This window comes from Vombatus ursinus, unplaced genomic scaffold, assembly GCF_900497805.2.
Source record: "Vombatus ursinus unplaced genomic scaffold, bare-nosed wombat genome assembly UNPS02007822.1, whole genome shotgun sequence".
Taxonomy (NCBI): Eukaryota; Metazoa; Chordata; class Mammalia; order Diprotodontia; family Vombatidae; genus Vombatus; species Vombatus ursinus.
The window spans coordinates 72,600-89,931 of NW_020947600.1; the positions used below are offsets into that span (position 1 = coordinate 72,600).

A 17,332-nucleotide genomic window follows, 5' to 3' on the forward strand; every position below is an offset into this window, starting at 1 on the left:
TGTTCGTTTTAGTTTACTAGTTTTTAAGGAAGTGGCAATTGCTTTCCCAGTCTCACTTACCGGCTTTTCTTTCTCACTTGCCTCCCATTCCATTCTCACTTCTCCGTAATGTTAACATCCCCTAAATCTTTACAATCTCGCCCTTTCTTTGTCTCCTGACCTACGAATTACGATGCTTTTCTAGATCTCCTCCACTGGCTTTCATCCTCCCACTTCTCTTTCACATTCCTTTTTCTGACTGGGATTTCTGTCTCTGACATCCACTATAGAGAGTGCAGGACAAGCGGCCAAAGAAAAGAGGGCAGAAGACAGAGAAAACCATTGAGGGAAACAGAAATCTTGGGGAAAAGTAATCCTCCAGAAACAGAAAGAAGAGTAGGTGATCGACTGTTAAAAAGTACCTGAGGAGTTAGGTGGTAGCTAAAAGCTGAAAACTACAGGGGGGTCCTCTTGTTGGGAAACACATTGTGGTACATGCATGTCATGAACTGTTATTAAGCCAGACGAAACGACCAAATGGGCCATCACAGAGGAAAATTGGTGAGACCTTTACGAACTGACGCCGAGTGCAGTGAAGAATTTATTCAATGATAACATTATAGAGAAAACCAGCTGTTAAACCAGTATAAAAATCAGATCGACAAGTTAATCATTAAATAAAATAAGGCATTTATTGAAGCTTAGAGAATTACAGTCCGGACCAACTACTGTCTTACTCAGACAGGGAAGTTCATTGAGGGGAGTTGTAACTAGAAATTATAAACACTCAGGAGGAGAGGCTAGGTCGATAGGTAGAATGTGTGGAGGGAGTGGCGTGGGGGGGATGGTCACAAGTTATTTACTGCAGGGTGATAGCACATTCCCAGAAAATCCACAGTATCGGTTTAGGCTGCTTCTAGCCAACAGAAGCAGGCCGATGACCTTGCCTGGGTCACAGAATAGCTGAACTGCAGGAAGAGAGGGGTTGCAGAAGTGTCCTTGGAGCTATATCTGTCCGGGAACAGGGGCAGTTAGAAGCTGCTGATTGCAGCAATGATTCCCAGGAGTTGACCTTGGGAGTAGTGGATGATTAAAAATTGCTAATTAGAACAGGGTAGGGGTCCCAGAGTTTTCCAGGGATTGACACAACATTGAAAAGTTTTAGAACTGATCAATAAAATGATAAACCACAAATCTAGATGACTGAAGAAGAAATATGCCACACTTCTGCCAGAAAGGTAATGAACTTTAAATGCAGAAAACACTAGTACACAAACTTCCAGGATGCATCATTTGCTGTAATTCACAGCCCTAATTATTAGCAAGTTTTCCCTCACATCCAGCTTAAATTTGTCTCTTCAAAACTTCCACCCATAGCTAGTCATTCTAATCTCTGGACTAAAGCCAAAGTCGAATTTCTCTTCCAAGTGATAGCCCTTAAAATATGCAAACAACTCAGTATGCAGCTATCTATGGCATGCTCCAAAACCCCTACCATTCCCCCATACTATTCAGTACATTAACACCTCCAAAGGGGACTTGGGGGGAAAAACAGTTTCTTTTGAGCAACTGGGAATATAAAAGCAACCAGACTCTTAAGAAACAAGAATTGGTCATGCAGATCCATCTTTCCCTGGAGTCAGATGAAGAGGGTAGTGGGAAGAGGCAGTGGAAAGGATTGTAGAATTTACTGGGTTCTGTCTCCAGCACACTTGGCAGTGGACCCCTAATCTTTCTGTCTGGCTTATATTGAGCCTGTCACATAGTCCAATATCACAATCATAGCATCCTCTGCCTCTCACTATTGTTGAGGTTTAGAGTTGGGACAGATAGCTTAGTAAAAGAATTCACTTAGACCTTCTCCATAATCATTGGAAGCTTTATTGATGCAAAAGCAGGGGCTAGTCCTGGAAAGAGTATTAGCAACTTACAAAGGCATAGGGGTCTGTTTTATCTTGCAAGATAAGGGGAGGAGTTGCCATGACACAGGATGAGGAAGATGAATGACAGGATAGGGGACCCAGAATAATGAAGATGGGAAATTTTATGACTCAGGATGAGGGGGACAAGGAATTTTTGTGGTCCAGGATTGGGGGGAAGTTTTATGATATCTCAAGACAAGACTGACTATAGGATGCCCTCAAGTTCAGGAGGGGCCTCACAAGGTGCTGGAAAAACAACCCTTAATTAAAATTTGTTTCTTTAAAAAGCTTTTAGCTTTTAGGGCACTGTTTGCTTTTACATCACTATCATTTTGGTTAAAGGAGGTTAGGCTGTAACTCTTAGCTTCCTTGTACTTGAGGTCAATTTCTCCTCAGTGATTCTGGTGAGGCTGGTTGATGGTGCAATGGTATGGCTGATTGTTTAGGGTGGGAGTCACAGTCCCTTCCCCACTGCACATATTTGAAATCTGTCCAAGGATTCTGGAATAACTTCTCTTAAATAAGAGTGATCAAACAAATTAGGTTATCTTAAAGGGAAGGAGTTTCTCGTGAATTGAGTTGAAGAAGAACCTGGGTGAGAGGCGTGGGTTATGCCATGAACAGTTTCCTGCATAAGACATGGAGCAGTTAGTTGTAAATTAGCTGTGAATTCTTTTCCAAGATTGACATTGTATATTTAATGATAGTAGTACCTCTGTGAAATTCCATTTAAGCCTAATGACATTTCTAATGATTTCCAGAATCACATTAAGCACAAATACTATTGTGGGATAGTGTTTATTACTGCTTTACATACTTGACTTAAAATCTCATAATTGTACTTTTCCCCTGAAGAATTCTTAAAGAACATGGAAAGGTAGAATTGCTTCATCACTTGGAAATAATACCAATTCACATTTATGTAGCCCCTTTAACTTTGTAAAATTATTTCCTCACAATAACACCACACACAAAATATAACAGGTACTGACCAACTGCTGTAGTCTGTAAATTGGAATATGACCTGTCAAACAGCAAAAAGATTGAGAAATCATGGTTATGTTGAGGTTTAGGGGTTTAAGGGTGCTGGAACCCTGAAATCATGACACACAGGTCCTGCCCAAATGAATTTGACCCAAGCTTTCTTTCAGCAAAGAGAAGGTTTATTAGAACATCCATCACATTGGGCAGACTCTTAAGGACCCTAAGCATTTGTATCACTAATGTGAGCTGGTCAGATCTTAAGAATCCAAGCAGTGGCTGGATCTTAAGAATCTCAGCATTTGGCTAGATTTTAAGAATCAGAGCACCTTAATGGAGACAAGATAGACCTTATATACAAAAAGACAGTGGGAGAGATCTAGGAGTGGCCAAGTAGTCCATTACCAAGAGGTAATGGAACTCCAGGGATCTGGACCACTTGGCCAAGCAATGGAGCCTAGCTAGGATTAAGGGTGGGAAGTGGCTGGGGGCCATAAGGAGGTAAGAAAAGGGAGGGCTAGGCTAGGTTAAGGGTAAGGGAGAATTGGGAGATTGGGCATAGCCACAATGAAAGGCCAGTTGATGGGATTATAGACTCAGGCTAATGCCAGAGATTTGGCCACATGGGAAAGTCCAGGGTTTTACTTTTTGGGGTCCAGATTCCATCCTCATCAGCTACGTGGATGAAAGCCATCTAATCTCTGTTCTCCCTCTCCCTTCCACTCAACAACCCTCAAATGTACTAGGGATCCAACAAAAGTTGGACAAGCCTGTGATTACTCATCCAAAAGATCCAGAGGCTTAAACAAACACAACACAATACAACAACACAATAACAACAAAATCTTATTTACTTCTACTAACACTAGTCCAGGGGAGATTCACTATTTTAGTAAATCACAGTACAAGTTATGTTATAGTTCACGGATGGGACATGCTTAGTGCATGAGTTCAAGCCTGTCCACCTCTTTCTTGGTGCTCCTGAATTGCATTCAGGTAAACAAAAGAGAAAATTCAATTTAACTTAATTTCACTTGCCTATACAGATCTATGGAGATGGAAAAAATTTGTGACCAAACAAGAGAGAGCATTACAAAATGTAAAATGGATAATTTTGACTATATTAAATTTAAAAGATTTTCCACAAGCAAAACCAGTGCAACCAAGTTTAGAAAGAAAGCGCAAAGTTGGGATTTTTTTTCCACAGAAATTGTCTCTGATAAAGGCCGTGTTTCTCATATATATAAAGAACAGAGTCAAATTGATAAAAATACAAGTCATTCCCCAATTGACAAATGTTCAAAGGGCATGAACAGGCAGTTTTCAGATAAAGAAATCAAAGCTATCTGTAGTCATATGGAAAAAAAATGCTTTAAATCACTATTGATTAGAGAAATGCAAATTAAAACAACTCTGAGGTACTAATGGGGATGGGATCTGAACCCCTAAAAGGAAAATACCAGGTCTTTGAGATCTGGACCCCAAAAAGAAAAACCCTGGTTTTCCCAAATCTCTGGCAATTCCCTGAGGCTGTAATTCACTTAACTGGCCTTTCATTGTGGCTATTGCCCAATCTCCTAATTCCCTTCTGTTACCTCCTGATTTCCCCTGGCCACTTCCCACCCTTAATCCTATCTAGACTCCATTCTCCCTTGACTATGTGGCCCAGGTCCTTGGCTTTCTGTTCACCCCAGTTTACTGGCCACTTCTATCCAGATCCTCCTTAGATCCCTCCTCCAGTCACCCCAAACTACTTGGCCACTCCTAGATCCTTCCGACAGTCTTTCTGTATGTAAAGTCCATCTTGTCTCCATTAAAATGCTCAGATTCTTAAAATGTGGCCTGCTTGCATTAGTGTACAAATGCTTAGATTCCTTAAGAGTCTGACCAATATGGTGGATTCTTAAAATCTCTCCCACACCCACCCCTCCATTGATGTTCTAATAAACCTTGTCATTGGCTGAAAGAAGGCTTGGGTAGAATTCATTTGGCACAACCTGAATCACTTGCTCTTGATATTTCAGGGTCCCAGCATCCATAAACCCCTGAACCTCAACAGTACTAATGGGGTTGGGATCCAGAAAGGAAAAACCCTGGACTTTCCCACTTGACCAAATCTCTGGCATTCGCCCGAGGGTATAATCCCATCAACTGGTTTTTCATTGTGGCTATACCCAATCTTCCAATTCTGTTAATCTAGCCTGACCTTCCTTTGTCTTACTTTCCCACCCTTAATCCAAGCTAGGCTCCATTTTCCCTTGGCCAAGAGGTCCAGGTCCCAGGACTTCTGTTCACCCCAGTTTACTGGTCATTCCTGGATCCCTCCCATAGTCTTTCTATATATAAAGTCCATCTTGTCTCCATTAAGATGCTCAGATTCCTAAAATCTAGCCACTGCTTAGATTCTTATAATCTAGCTACTGTTTAGATTCTTATAATCTAGCAACTGCTGGGACTCTTATAATCTAGTCACTGTGCAGATTTTCACAATCTAGCCAATAGCCCACAGATGCTCAGATTCCTTAAGAATCAAGCTAATATGGTGAATATTCAATAAACCTTGTTTTTGGCTGAAAGAAGGCTTGGGTCAAATTCTTTTGAGCAAGGCCCATGTGTCGTGATTTTGGGATTCCAGGACCCCTCACCTCTAGACCTCATCAGTACCACCTCACACCTATTAGACTGGCTAATAAAACAGAAAAGGAAAATGAGATTATTGTTGGAAGGGATATGGGAAAATTGGGACACTAATACACTGTTGGTGGAGTTGTGATAGATCCAAACATTCTGGAGAGTAATTTGGAATTATGCCCAAAGGGCTATAAAACCTGTATCCTTTGAGCAAGCAATACCACTACTAGGTCTGTGCACTGGCCGCACGCCGACCTTCTGCCGGCCTCACGCCGGTACCCTCTCCTCCTATAAGGAGCACGCTACCAGAGTCATACTCACTTCCGAGTCTTCGGTCCTCAACCGGATAAACACACAGAGACGAGCCATCGGGAGGCGCCAACACCAGAGCTTTATTCAGAGGCCATCACAGCAAGCCCAAGCAGCAAGGCCAGAGCAACAGAACAGGAGCCAGGAGAGAGTGAGCGCGTGATCTGACTACGTTCGTTCCTAAATACCTACCTAGCCCCTCCTCCCCAGCCCGCTTACTAGCCAATGATTGTAGGGTCAGATACCGGAAGGGGCTGTCTGAGTTTAGCACACCAAGGGGGAGGGAGTGACGTAGGAGGCTAGGACCGGATACAGGGAGGAGCCATCTGGGATTAGCGCATAGACAGAGTATGTGACCTAGGAAGTCAGACTCAGACACTGGGAGGAGAGGTCTAGGGTCAGTGCTGCACAAAGGGACCCAGGAAGTCAGGAAGGTCACAAGAGGCATCTGGGGATGACGTTGCATGTAGGGAGGGGACTAAGCAAAGGGAACTCAGTCCTCTGCCGTCCCACTCCCACGTGGCACCGCCCCTTGCCTCAGGAGCTCAAGCTCCGGCTACTTCCTTGCACCCAGCTTATCTCACATAGCACTGCCCACTGCCTCAGGGCTTCTCCGTATCCAGCCCATCCCAGTTCACCATGACTCTGCCTACCACAGCCCCTGCCTCGACTTCCAAAATACCCAGATCTTACCCTACTCTTGCCACAGCGCCCAACCTGGTAGATGCCAACATCAGACAGTCCCTCACAGGTCTGCATCCCAAAGAGATTTTTTAAAAAAGGGAAAAGGACCTATTTGTATAGAAGAATTTATAGCAGGTTTTTTTGTGGTGGCAAAGAATTGGAAATTGAGGGGATGTCCATCAATTGGCAAATGACTAAATAAGTTGTGGTGTATGACTGTAATGGGATACTATTGTGCTATAAGAAATGATGAGCAGGAGGATTTCAGAAAAACCTAAAAAGTCTTACATGAACTAATGCAAAGCAAAGTGAACAGAACTAAGAGAACAGTAACAGCAATATTGTGTGATGATCAACTGTGAATAATTTAGCTCTTCCCAGGAATATAATGATCCAAAACACTTTCAAAGGACTCATGATGAAAAATGCTATTCACTTCCAGAGAAAGACCTGAGGGAGTCAGAATGCAGATGGAAGCTTACTATTTTTCACTTTCTTTATTTTCTATCATTTTTTTTTCTTTTTGGTCTGTGTCTTCTTTCACATGACTAAAATGGAAATATGTTTTCCATGATTGCACATGTATAACTTATATCAAATTATTTGCATTCTCAGTAAGGGGATAGGGGAGGAAGGTAGGGAGAGAATTTCGAGCTCAAATTTTTTTAAATGAATGTTAAAATTCTTTTTACATGTAATTGAGAAAAAATAAAATATTATCAAAAAAATTTCACGTGCTTACAAACAACCAGCCTTGACCAAGGTGACTTTGCACAGCCCTCCCTCACTTAAATCTAATTCACTTGCATGTCTTGGCATCACCTCTCTGATGTCATGATTCTTTTCAAGAACAAAGGACAAAGAGCAGCAAGGAACTCCCCTAAAACCTCCTTGTTCCTCTGACTTTCTGGCACTCCAAATATGGCAAGTCTTATCCCTGGGCAAGCCAGTCACATGATTCGCCCAGTATTCCTTTACTGCTTCTGAGCATTGTTGGAGAAAATCGAAAAAATGGAGCTGATTTCACCCACTTTAAAGCACACCTACAACTTCTGTAGGACCTGGTAACTAGTAGGATATAAGAAGTGAGGGAGAAGAAAGGCCAAAAGATAACTCCATTATCAGTTCCAGTCACTAAGTAATTGAATGGGTGTTGCCATGGACAGAAGGAGTGAGAGGAGAAGGAGCAGCAGGACTAGGGAGAAAGAAAATGGACTTAGTTTTGGATATGTTGAGTTTGAGGCACCATCAGAGCTTCGATTGAGAGAATGTAGCAGGACAAGAAACATTGAGCAAAGGATGCACCACTATCAGGCTCTTGTCCAACAGTTCAGACATTAGGGACTCCTCTTGTCAAAAGGAGTCCAGGTCTGGGCACCTTATCATATGATATGTAAAGGAGCAAAAGGGAGTAGATTCATTCTTCAAAGCACCCAAAGACAATCATGCCACAGGTAGGAGGTGGAAGAGGGAAGGATAAAGAGAGAAACTGACCCTGAGAGGAACAGAGGTGCTCAGCCAAACAAGCTTTGTAGCCTAGGAAGGGCAAAGAGGTTCAACTGACTCCTACTGCAACTCCCTGAGCTCTCGGATGCAGACTAGTATTGGAGCAGTGTTGGAGAGGTTTTATGAATTGTTACTGACCTCATTGAGCTTTTTTGTCTGGATGTCTCTGAGACTCTTTCTTAGGATGATCGTTTATTGAAAGAGCTCTGTCCCAGAGGATTTCCCTTTCCTTTCTTTTCTTTCTTTCTTTTTTTTTTTTTTTTGCTTAGGCAGTTGGGGTTAAGTGACTTGCCCAGGGTCACACAGCTCCCTTTCCTTTCTTCACCCTCAATTTCTCCTTTCTTCCCTATAAGACACTTTATCATGTTCCTTACATGCTTCAGGGTTGTATAAAGGTGCCCCCAAACATTTTGACACAAGGTGCCAAAGTTTGATTCACCTTAAGGGCTGATAGAGAACCCTGCAGGTACTGGAGTAGGCCTACACTGTCACTACCACAGTTGTTCAAATTCTGGGAATTATTACTAGAGATCTGCCTCAGAGGAACTCTTCTGTTTTCCTTAAGTTTCTGATTCTAAACCCAGAACAGTAGTGGTGGGGGCATGGAGAAGAGGCAGAGCCCCCAAGTGAAATTCCCCTTCAGTGATGTGCAGGGAGAGAGCAGAGTCTTAAGAAAGCAGGGCATCAGAGAAAGTGGGGCAGGCTAGCCTTAATGTTATTACCACCCCAGAAATAGACCCAGAGATGTGTCTGAAGTTTGAGGAAAAATCCCTAGAAACAGGCCTTTGCCAAGATCTATTCAGTTGCCTGGAGATTAGGGTAATGGGAACCTGGAGCCCTTACCCTACTTGGCCTCCTTCCTCCACTGTCTTCAGAGTATAACTAAGCTTTCTAATTTGTCCTCTGTTCTTCTCTGACTTGGGTGAAGGCCCATCACTGGGCTTTTTCTCCCCAAACTCCTGTTCTTGTTTGGGTTTCTCTCAGGAAGGCTTACCTTTTATGAAACACAACCTTACTTCTCTACTTCCCCCTTCTCCACTTGCAGATACTGGCGAAGTTGCCATCTATGAACCTATTGACATAGAGTTTGAAGTATTTCAGTCGGGTAGGGGGATTAGCTCAAATGGTAGAGTGCTCGCTTAGCATGCGAGAGGTAGTGGGATCGATGCCCGCATCCTCCAGTTTTGATTTCTTTCACACTTGGCAGTGAGTAGCTCTCCTACTGGGCCGAGACTTTAGTTTCTAGAGCACCTTCCCCTTCATTCACACAGTAGCAGTGCCAGTCAGGACTTGACAGAATGCCTGATTCCTCAAGAAGTAGGTCACTTTGCCCCAATCATCCTGCTGGAACTCTTTGCCGAGAACTGTGTAAGATGGTCAAACTTCAGAGAGAAAATACATACAACACACTCCTTGCCCATTGAAATAGCTTAGCTGGGCCAGTACTCTAATGAACTTTGATAGTTCACTGGTTTGTTTCTGTCTTTGCTGTTGAGATTCAATTATTTGTCCCAAATCTTTTTACTTTTCTGTATCACTATTGTGTTTTGTGATAGTTTCTTTTTTGGGGGGGGGTGGATGGGGGGGGGTAGGTGGTGTTTTTATGATGACTAAAACTTTAAGGCCAAGAAGGAGACAAGACATCCTTATACCATATTGTAAGACACATTGAAATCCTCCCCACCCAAATCCATGGTGACTCTCAGCTCTCTGCCTCTATTCTGTTTCTCTTGTTGGTTAGGGGCAAAGAGAAAGGCCCTGAGAAAGAAAGGGGAAAATTATTGGAGGACAAGCCTCAAAGATCAGGCCCAACATTAGTTTGTTCCTCCCCAGGCTTCTGCTTTTCTTTTTTCTTTTTTCTTTTTTTTTTTTTTGCCTTGGAAAGATTTACCTCTTATACACTACAACCATGTTTCCCCCACCTACTTCACAAGTATTAGGAGAAGACATACCTTTTGGGAGCCTTTGTCAGGTGGGGGATTAGCTCAAATGGTAGAGCGCTCGCTTAGCATGCGAGAGGTAGCAGGATCGATGCCCGCATCCTCCAGTTTTGTGATTCCCTTCTGGTGTAGAAGTGTGAGTGATTTGTTAACCAGAGAGTGGAATATAATCAGACTCCACATCCCAGGGCAGAGAACACCTTTCCCTTCATTATAGTGACCCTACTATGCCTATACCATCATTCCACGGGAACCATATAAGACAATCACAACTAAAATAAAATGTTGGATAACTCTCCTATGCATGTTTATTGAAATAGATAGTTGGGCCAGTACTAGAATGAACATTTACAATTCACTAGTTGGTTTCCACATCTTTGCTGTTGAGATTCAATTACTGGTCCCCAAATCCTTTTTCTTATAGGCAGCACTATTATCTTCCTTCTTGAGATAGTTTCTTTTCTTTGGGGGGCTGGGGCGGCAATATTTCTATGATAACTAAAACTTTAAGGCCATGAAAGGAGTGAGACATCCTTATCCATATTTTTAGATGCCCTGAAATCCTCCCCACCCAAAGCTATGGGACTCTCACCTCTCTGTTCTTCTCTCTGGTAAGCAAGAGGTAAAGAGAAAAGCCCCAAGAAAGAAATAGGAAAATAATTGGAGGACAAGACTCAAAAATCCAAAAGCAGAGATGAAGCCTTCCCAGAATGACAGAACCTGCCCAAATCTTTGCCACACCAGAATGGCTTTCAACAATCCAGCATACATATCCCAAGGAACTCAAAAATAAAGTCCAATAAATAGTATAAGCTATTCATAGCCACATTCTGTGCTTGACTGAACAAACTGGGCTCAGTCCCAGTGCTCAGAAGGTTCAATTAGGGAAATGTGACTGACTGCTCACAGCTTCTTAGGACAGGTAGCAGGATAGTTGGGAGCCAGCACTTGGAAAGGGGTTGGGCACCAGGCCCACTGAGGCTGTTCCTAGGGAGAATTCTGATTTTTGTCACCAACCTTTGCTCTCTTTCCTCTGAGGAATTCCTCCCCCTAAAAGTTACCCAAAAGCAATTGGAAAGGGAAGGTCAGCCTCCTTCCCTGGTCCCTTGAATTTGCTCCCAGTACCTGGTCCAAATCTTGTTGCTAAAACTCTCAGCTCCTAAGCAGGAGGTCCTGATTTAGAATTCCACTTGGACTCCTTTTCTTCTTCCTCTCCCCTCCAGTCTTACCTTGGGATCCAGCAACCTGGGACAGGACCAGTGCAGGCCTCCCCTTCTACCATCTTGGACTGAGGCCTTACAGGATCCCACTGATCTGATGCCATGAAAGCCAAGAAGCATTTAAGAAGCACCTACTTTGGACAAATTCCTAGGCTAGCCCTTGAAGATACAAAGACCAAAATAGTCTCTGTCCATAATCAGCTTACATTCCACTGGATCCTAGCCAGGAACAAATGTCCTCTCTCAGCATTAGTGAGTAATGTATCCATTACACTGTGCCTCGCATGAGCAGAGTATAATAGAATTTTACAGCAGAAATGAGGATTGTTCTTTGGCCAAAGAAAGTCTGCACAAAGTAAGTCTGAATATGTCTAGTTTGAGCTGGGGACCTCTTGCCAGTATTGTTGTTTCAGACCCCAGGAAGGGCCTTGCATTTCATGCTGCTGGGTTTGTCCAACCATTAATAGGAGGGAGGCCATGGTTACCTGAGTAAGAGTACTAAAAAGTGGGAGTGGGGAAAAAAGGGAGGTGGGAGTGGAAGAGACTGCCCTACTTGTCTTTCTTTTCAAGTTTGCCTTTGCTCTGTGTTTGTATTTGTCCTCAGAAGCTTTCCTCCCATCTTTCCCTCCTGTCTCTGGCCTTATCCACCCACTGTAATCTGAGGAATCCTCCTTTGGTCTTAGGTTCTCAGAGGCAGGCAGCCCCCCAAACATTAGAGGTATGTAGCCTTCTAAAGGCTGTTCAGAGTAGTTTGTGAGCCAGTTATTTGGTTTGGAGCCATTAGTTTAGATGGTAGAATGCTTGCTTAGCATGTTAGAGGTAGCAGGACTGATACTGGCATCCTCTAATTTTGATTTCTTTCCAATGTAGAGTTAATGGTGGGCATTGGCCAGCCATGCCCCTCTCTCCATGTTCTAGGAAAAAGTGACATGAGATCTGAGTCCAGCTGATGACTCCCACTTTCTCTGAGGTCCTTCCCAGCTACAAAGGATTATTAATTCTGCATTTGAGCTTGGGGGTGCCTTGGGGTTGATAAGAAGCTGAACAACAACCACGTATGCAGAACACAATGGATTCACTATCACTCCTTGACCACTTGACCACCTGATCACCTAAAGGTAGGCAGGTATCCCTTGTGTGTATGAGGAAATTTTACATGGGAAAGGCAGAGATGTCTGGTGCAGAAGCAAGTGAATTTTCCACAAAATGTGTTTGGTTATTATGAGGATAGGGCATGTGATAATGGGTTTTCTTCTTTCAGCTGCTCAGAGATGTGGGACTTCCTGTCCAGAGGTCCTGTGTAATGGGACACCATCTACTATCTGAAGAACTAGGAGGGCACAGATTCTTTCTGAAAGTGCCAAAGATGTTGAAAAGAGAAGCAAATAGTTAGGCCTGGCACAAGTGGAGCACCCTGGGAAAGAAGAGATAAATACCAAGTGAGAGAGAGAAAGAGATAGAACAGAGCAACCCAGTTGACTCAGGCCAAGGGGAAAAGGATGGGAGTTTTGATCTGATGTCTTGAATGTGTGAATGGGGGCATGCAAAGTGGAGGGTAGTTTTCCCAATTGTCCTCCGAAATTTCCTGATCTGATTGTCTTGATGACTATTTTTAAGAGTTTAACATTTTTCCAAAGGGCTTTGATATGTGTCCCAGAAGGTTCTGCTGTGATTTCTTCATCTTCAGCTCTTCTCTCCCCCTTTTTCTCTCTCCCCCCACAATTGGTGGCTCTGTCAATAGAGCACTGGGCCTGAATTTAGGAAGACTCATCATCCTGAGCTCAAATCTGCCCTCAGACGCTTTCAAGCTGCGTGACCCTGGGCAGGTCACTTACTCTTGTTTGCCTCAATTTGTAAAATGATCAGGAAAAGGAAATGGCAAAACCATTCCAATATCTTTGCCAAGAAAACCCCAAATGGGATCACGAAGAGAGATTCATGACTGAATAACAACCTCTTCAAGTTTAGTCCCTTGGGGCCCATGGAGGTCTACTTTCACAATGAGACAACTTGTCACAATGGGACACCCTCATTATTATCATCTCATACTATCTACACCTCCTGGAGTAGGTCAGAGGCATGCCCCCAGGTCTGTTTTACTAGCACCAATGTGATTCTGGGCCTGAGGAAGGTCTCTTTTGCTTTGTCTTTCCTAAAATTTCTGGGATTCCAAATCCTGAGCAGTCACCAAAGGGAAACTCTCAAGCAAGCAAGAAAAGAATGTGTGTGTGTGTATGTGTGTGTGTGTGTGTGTGTGAGTGTGTGTGTGCATGTGTGCGCATGCACGCGAGCACTCCAGTACACAGGTAGATAATGACCTTTTTTAGATAGGTTAAGATTAACTGGAAATTGAAGTGAATGACCTTAAAGACCATACAAATCAGTCCAAGCTCAGTCCAGACCTACCACCTCCTTCATATAGAAACTTAGGTCCCAAGAGAAAAGGGAAGGAAAGACCAAGTGTGGTATTATCCTAGACAACAGGTCATTGAGGGGAAGGAGACAGCAGAGTTTAGAGAGTGTGAGCTGAACTTAGACTGCAGCAGTGGTTGGAATGGGGCAGGACAGGAAGGTGATATGGAAGAAGTTGGGAAATCAAGGCCTGGAGCAAAGCTTTCTAGGCCTCTTCAAGTATAACAGATGTCTCACAATACTCATAGAAAATCATGGAAAATGGTTTCCGTATTAGTCATTTTGTCCGAGAAAAAAAGGAAGGAAGAAAGAAGGAAAGAAAGAAAGGAGAAAGGAAGGAAAGAAGGAAGAAAGAAAGAAATAAAGCAAGCTTTGGTCTGTATTCAGACAATATCAGTTCTTTCTCTGGAGGCAGATGTGCGTGTTTCTTGAGTCCTTTGGGATTGTCTTGGATCATTGTATTGCTGAGAATAAATAGTTAAGTCATTCACAGTTCTTCATCCCACAATGTTGTGGTTACTGTATACAACGTTCTCCTGGTTCTGCTCGCTTCACTTTGTATCAGTTCTCATAAATCTTTTCAGGTTTTTCTGAGAGTATCCTGCTCTTCATTTCTTACAGCACAACAGTATTTCTATCACAATCATATACAACAACTTGTTCAGTCATAGAACCTATGGATATGGATTTATTTTGCCTTTGCTTCAAATTTTTCTATAGCTTCCCATTGTTTAGTGAGTAAATTTTACACTTCTTTGAAGGGCATTCAATCCTTCAATAGTCTGGAGCCAACTTACCTTCCCTGACTTATTTATTTTATTCCTTTTTACACATTTTATATTCCAGTCAAAATGGAAACCAAAACTCTCTATTTCTCTCTCTCCCTCTCTGTGCGTGTGTGTGTCTGAGTCAAAGCAGGCGTGAGTATTGGGGGGGAAAAAAGGCCCCACTGGGATTCGAACCCAGAGATCTCCTGTTTACGAGACAGGCGCTTTTACCAACTAAGCCACGGAGCCTCGTACCTAAATTATTTTGGATCTATAAAAGAGAGGGAGTGTGGATGAAAGCAGCCTTTCTGTTTGCGCCCAAGTTAGAGAAGCCAGCGGGGGGACCTTTCTCGTCTTTTCCTTCTGAATCATTCCTACCTCATTTTCCCACTCCCTCCCCATTGTGCTGGAAGCTTGCATAAATATATTATGTCAGACCCAGAAGGAAGTAAATTATCTCTTACGGATTCCATTCCTCCTTTTCGTCCTCTCCGTAAATGGACAGTCTCGAGACTGGAAAGGACGTCAGAGCCAGTACTGTCTGGTTCTTTATTCAGCTACCCCGGCAAGCGCTCGGGCGGCTTCGGTTTGCACATGTTAGTTGCTGAGGTTTGAAACACTGTTTTACCCTCAAAGAGACCTTGAGCTGTTTACTTAGACTCCCTGGTCCTCGATGTCCTTTTCTGTACAATGAAGGGTCTGGATTAGATGACCTTTAAACCTAGATGACTTTCAAACCGAGATGACTTTCCAGCAGTGATAAATTTCAGTTCTCTCTGGACTGAGGGACTTAACATCTATCCATGCAGCTCATTCTACTTGGGGAGAATGCTTACCAAAATTTCCCATCCCCGGGGCCAAGTCTTGTCGCCCTTTCATTTTATAGCCCTACAAATACCGGAAAACAGCTGTCAAGGAGAGGCAGATGAGTCAGAAAGAGCACAAAATTCTTAGTCAAAGGATATGGGTTTATATCTCTGCCAGGCCACCTGCTTGCTCTTCTGTAAGCCTGGGTTTCAAATATTAAAATGAGAATTTTAGACGCCTTGACCTTTAATACCTCTTCCAGTTCTACATTCTTTGCTTTCCTTTAAGCCTTCTCCTGGCAGAATATCCCGTTTGGCAGGTCATCTTCTGGCATTGTTTCATGTCCCCTCACCATCTCTGCCCCACCTTGGACCTTTGAATCAACATATTTCCTAAAACGTGGCAGCCAGAAATAAATGAACCATTTAATAGGTAAAGACACCAGAGGAGATTACTATTGCACCCTACGGTGTGCAATGATCTTTTCTCTGGCTGCATTGTCAACACATCAGTGGGGACTCCACTGATCTTGAACTCCACTAAGACCTCATTTTTACATGAATTTTTAACCATGCCTTCCCCCATCTTGTATTGAATGCAATTGATTGTCTTTGGAGAAAGATGGCATAATAACCTGGACAGCTGTAATAATTCCTGATTGGCTTCATTACTTCCCATCATTACTTCTCTTCAGCTACTTCATCTTCTTCATCTACCCTCCATAAATTTGTCTAAATTATCTTTCTATTGCTCAGAAATTATGGGGACTATCTGTGCATGACTTACAGAATGAGAGAGATCTGCAGTACTTAATCAAGTTATGGGGAGAGAGAATGACAACCATTTCCCCTCCCTTTCTCTCTCTCCAGGAGGAAATTGAATATGCTTGTTGAGTTATTTACTCACTTGAAGTCTTGTTTCCTCCCAACTCTTCCAGGCTTGAGGACAGGGGAAGTGGGAAAACTCTGCAAGTTTCCATCTTTTCCTAAGTCTTCTCTTTTGTTTTGAAGTCTTTAAAATACAACAAAACCTGTCAGTCAAAGAGACCCTAAGCAGTTTGTTGTACCTTACTTAACGTTCACAAATACATATATAATAGAGAAGGGGAATTTTCCTTCAAAGGAGGAGAGACATTTTATACAATTGAGCTCCACTAGGGGTTGGAGCAGAGAAAATTAAAGTGGGGAGACTGGTGCTGGATCTTCACTAACCTCCCAGAAATATCTGGGACCAAATTTAGACAGATATCCCTAGGTCAGGGGTGGGGAACCTTTGGTCTTGAGGCCATATATGACCCTCTAGATTCTCAAGTGCAGCCCATTGACTGAATCCAAACTTCACAGAACAAATCCCCTTAATAAAAGGTTTTGTTCTATGAAACTTGGACTCAGTCAAAAGGCTGCACCCAAAGACCTAGAAGTCTACATGTGGTCTTGAGGCCACAGGTTCCACATCTCTGCCCTAAGAGATCTGTTCCTTTTGGGGGTGGGGGGAGATCAGACGCAGAATGTCAGGCTAGAAGTGAGCTATCATTTTTAATGTGAGAGGTTTGGGAAGCTCCTCAGTTTTGCAGGTTTCCTGGACCCCAAATTCTAATGGGGGGAGGAGCAGGAAGGAGGGAGTGAGGTTGCCACCCATGCAGCAGTCTTGCCTAATAGAGAAGGCTTCAAATGAGTTACTTGTAGCCTAGCTGCGGTTCCAGTGCCTAAAATTGCTCAAAAGCTCCCCCAGGTGGTTAGGGAATCATAGTGTCCAGAGCAATCCATGTGGTCATTTTACTCTACTCTGTCACAGTCCCTCTGCATCTGAGGTATTGCATTTAGTAATGGCTGCCACATTTTAGGAAATACGTGGCTAACCTAGATTGTTCAAAGATGATGGTGAACAGACAGGAGATTTGGGATAGAGAACAGAAGCCAGATGGAATCATAGGGTATAGGGCTGGGAGAGTGCCTAGAGATCATCTAATCCAACTCCCTCATTTTGGAATGATAAAATCAAAGCCCACAGAGGAAAACTGACGCACCTTGGCCCACTCAGCAAACAAGTGGTAGAGCTGGGGTGACAACCCAAGTATTCTGACTCAAATTTAAGGTTGTCGATACTCATGTTCTCGCCCTCAATAGAGAGAGGCAAAGTCAAAAACAACTGCTCCTCTGCCCCAATCTTGTTAA

At 43.2% G+C, this 17,332-nt stretch overlaps 3 non-coding genes across 3 annotated transcripts; 2 read left to right on the forward strand and 1 right to left on the reverse strand.

Annotated features, from left to right (window-relative positions):
• Positions 1–9,120: 9,120 nt before the first annotated feature.
• On the forward strand, positions 9,121–9,193 carry TRNAA-AGC. Its single transcript has one exon. It is a non-coding gene; the product is annotated as a tRNA-Ala (tRNA).
• Positions 9,194–9,986: 793 nt separating this feature from the next.
• On the forward strand, positions 9,987–10,059 carry TRNAA-AGC. Its single transcript has one exon. It is a non-coding gene; the product is annotated as a tRNA-Ala (tRNA).
• Positions 10,060–14,525: 4,466 nt separating this feature from the next.
• On the reverse strand, positions 14,526–14,600 carry TRNAT-CGU. The gene has a single exon. It is a non-coding gene; the product is annotated as a tRNA-Thr (tRNA).
• Positions 14,601–17,332: the final 2,732 nt, after the last annotated feature.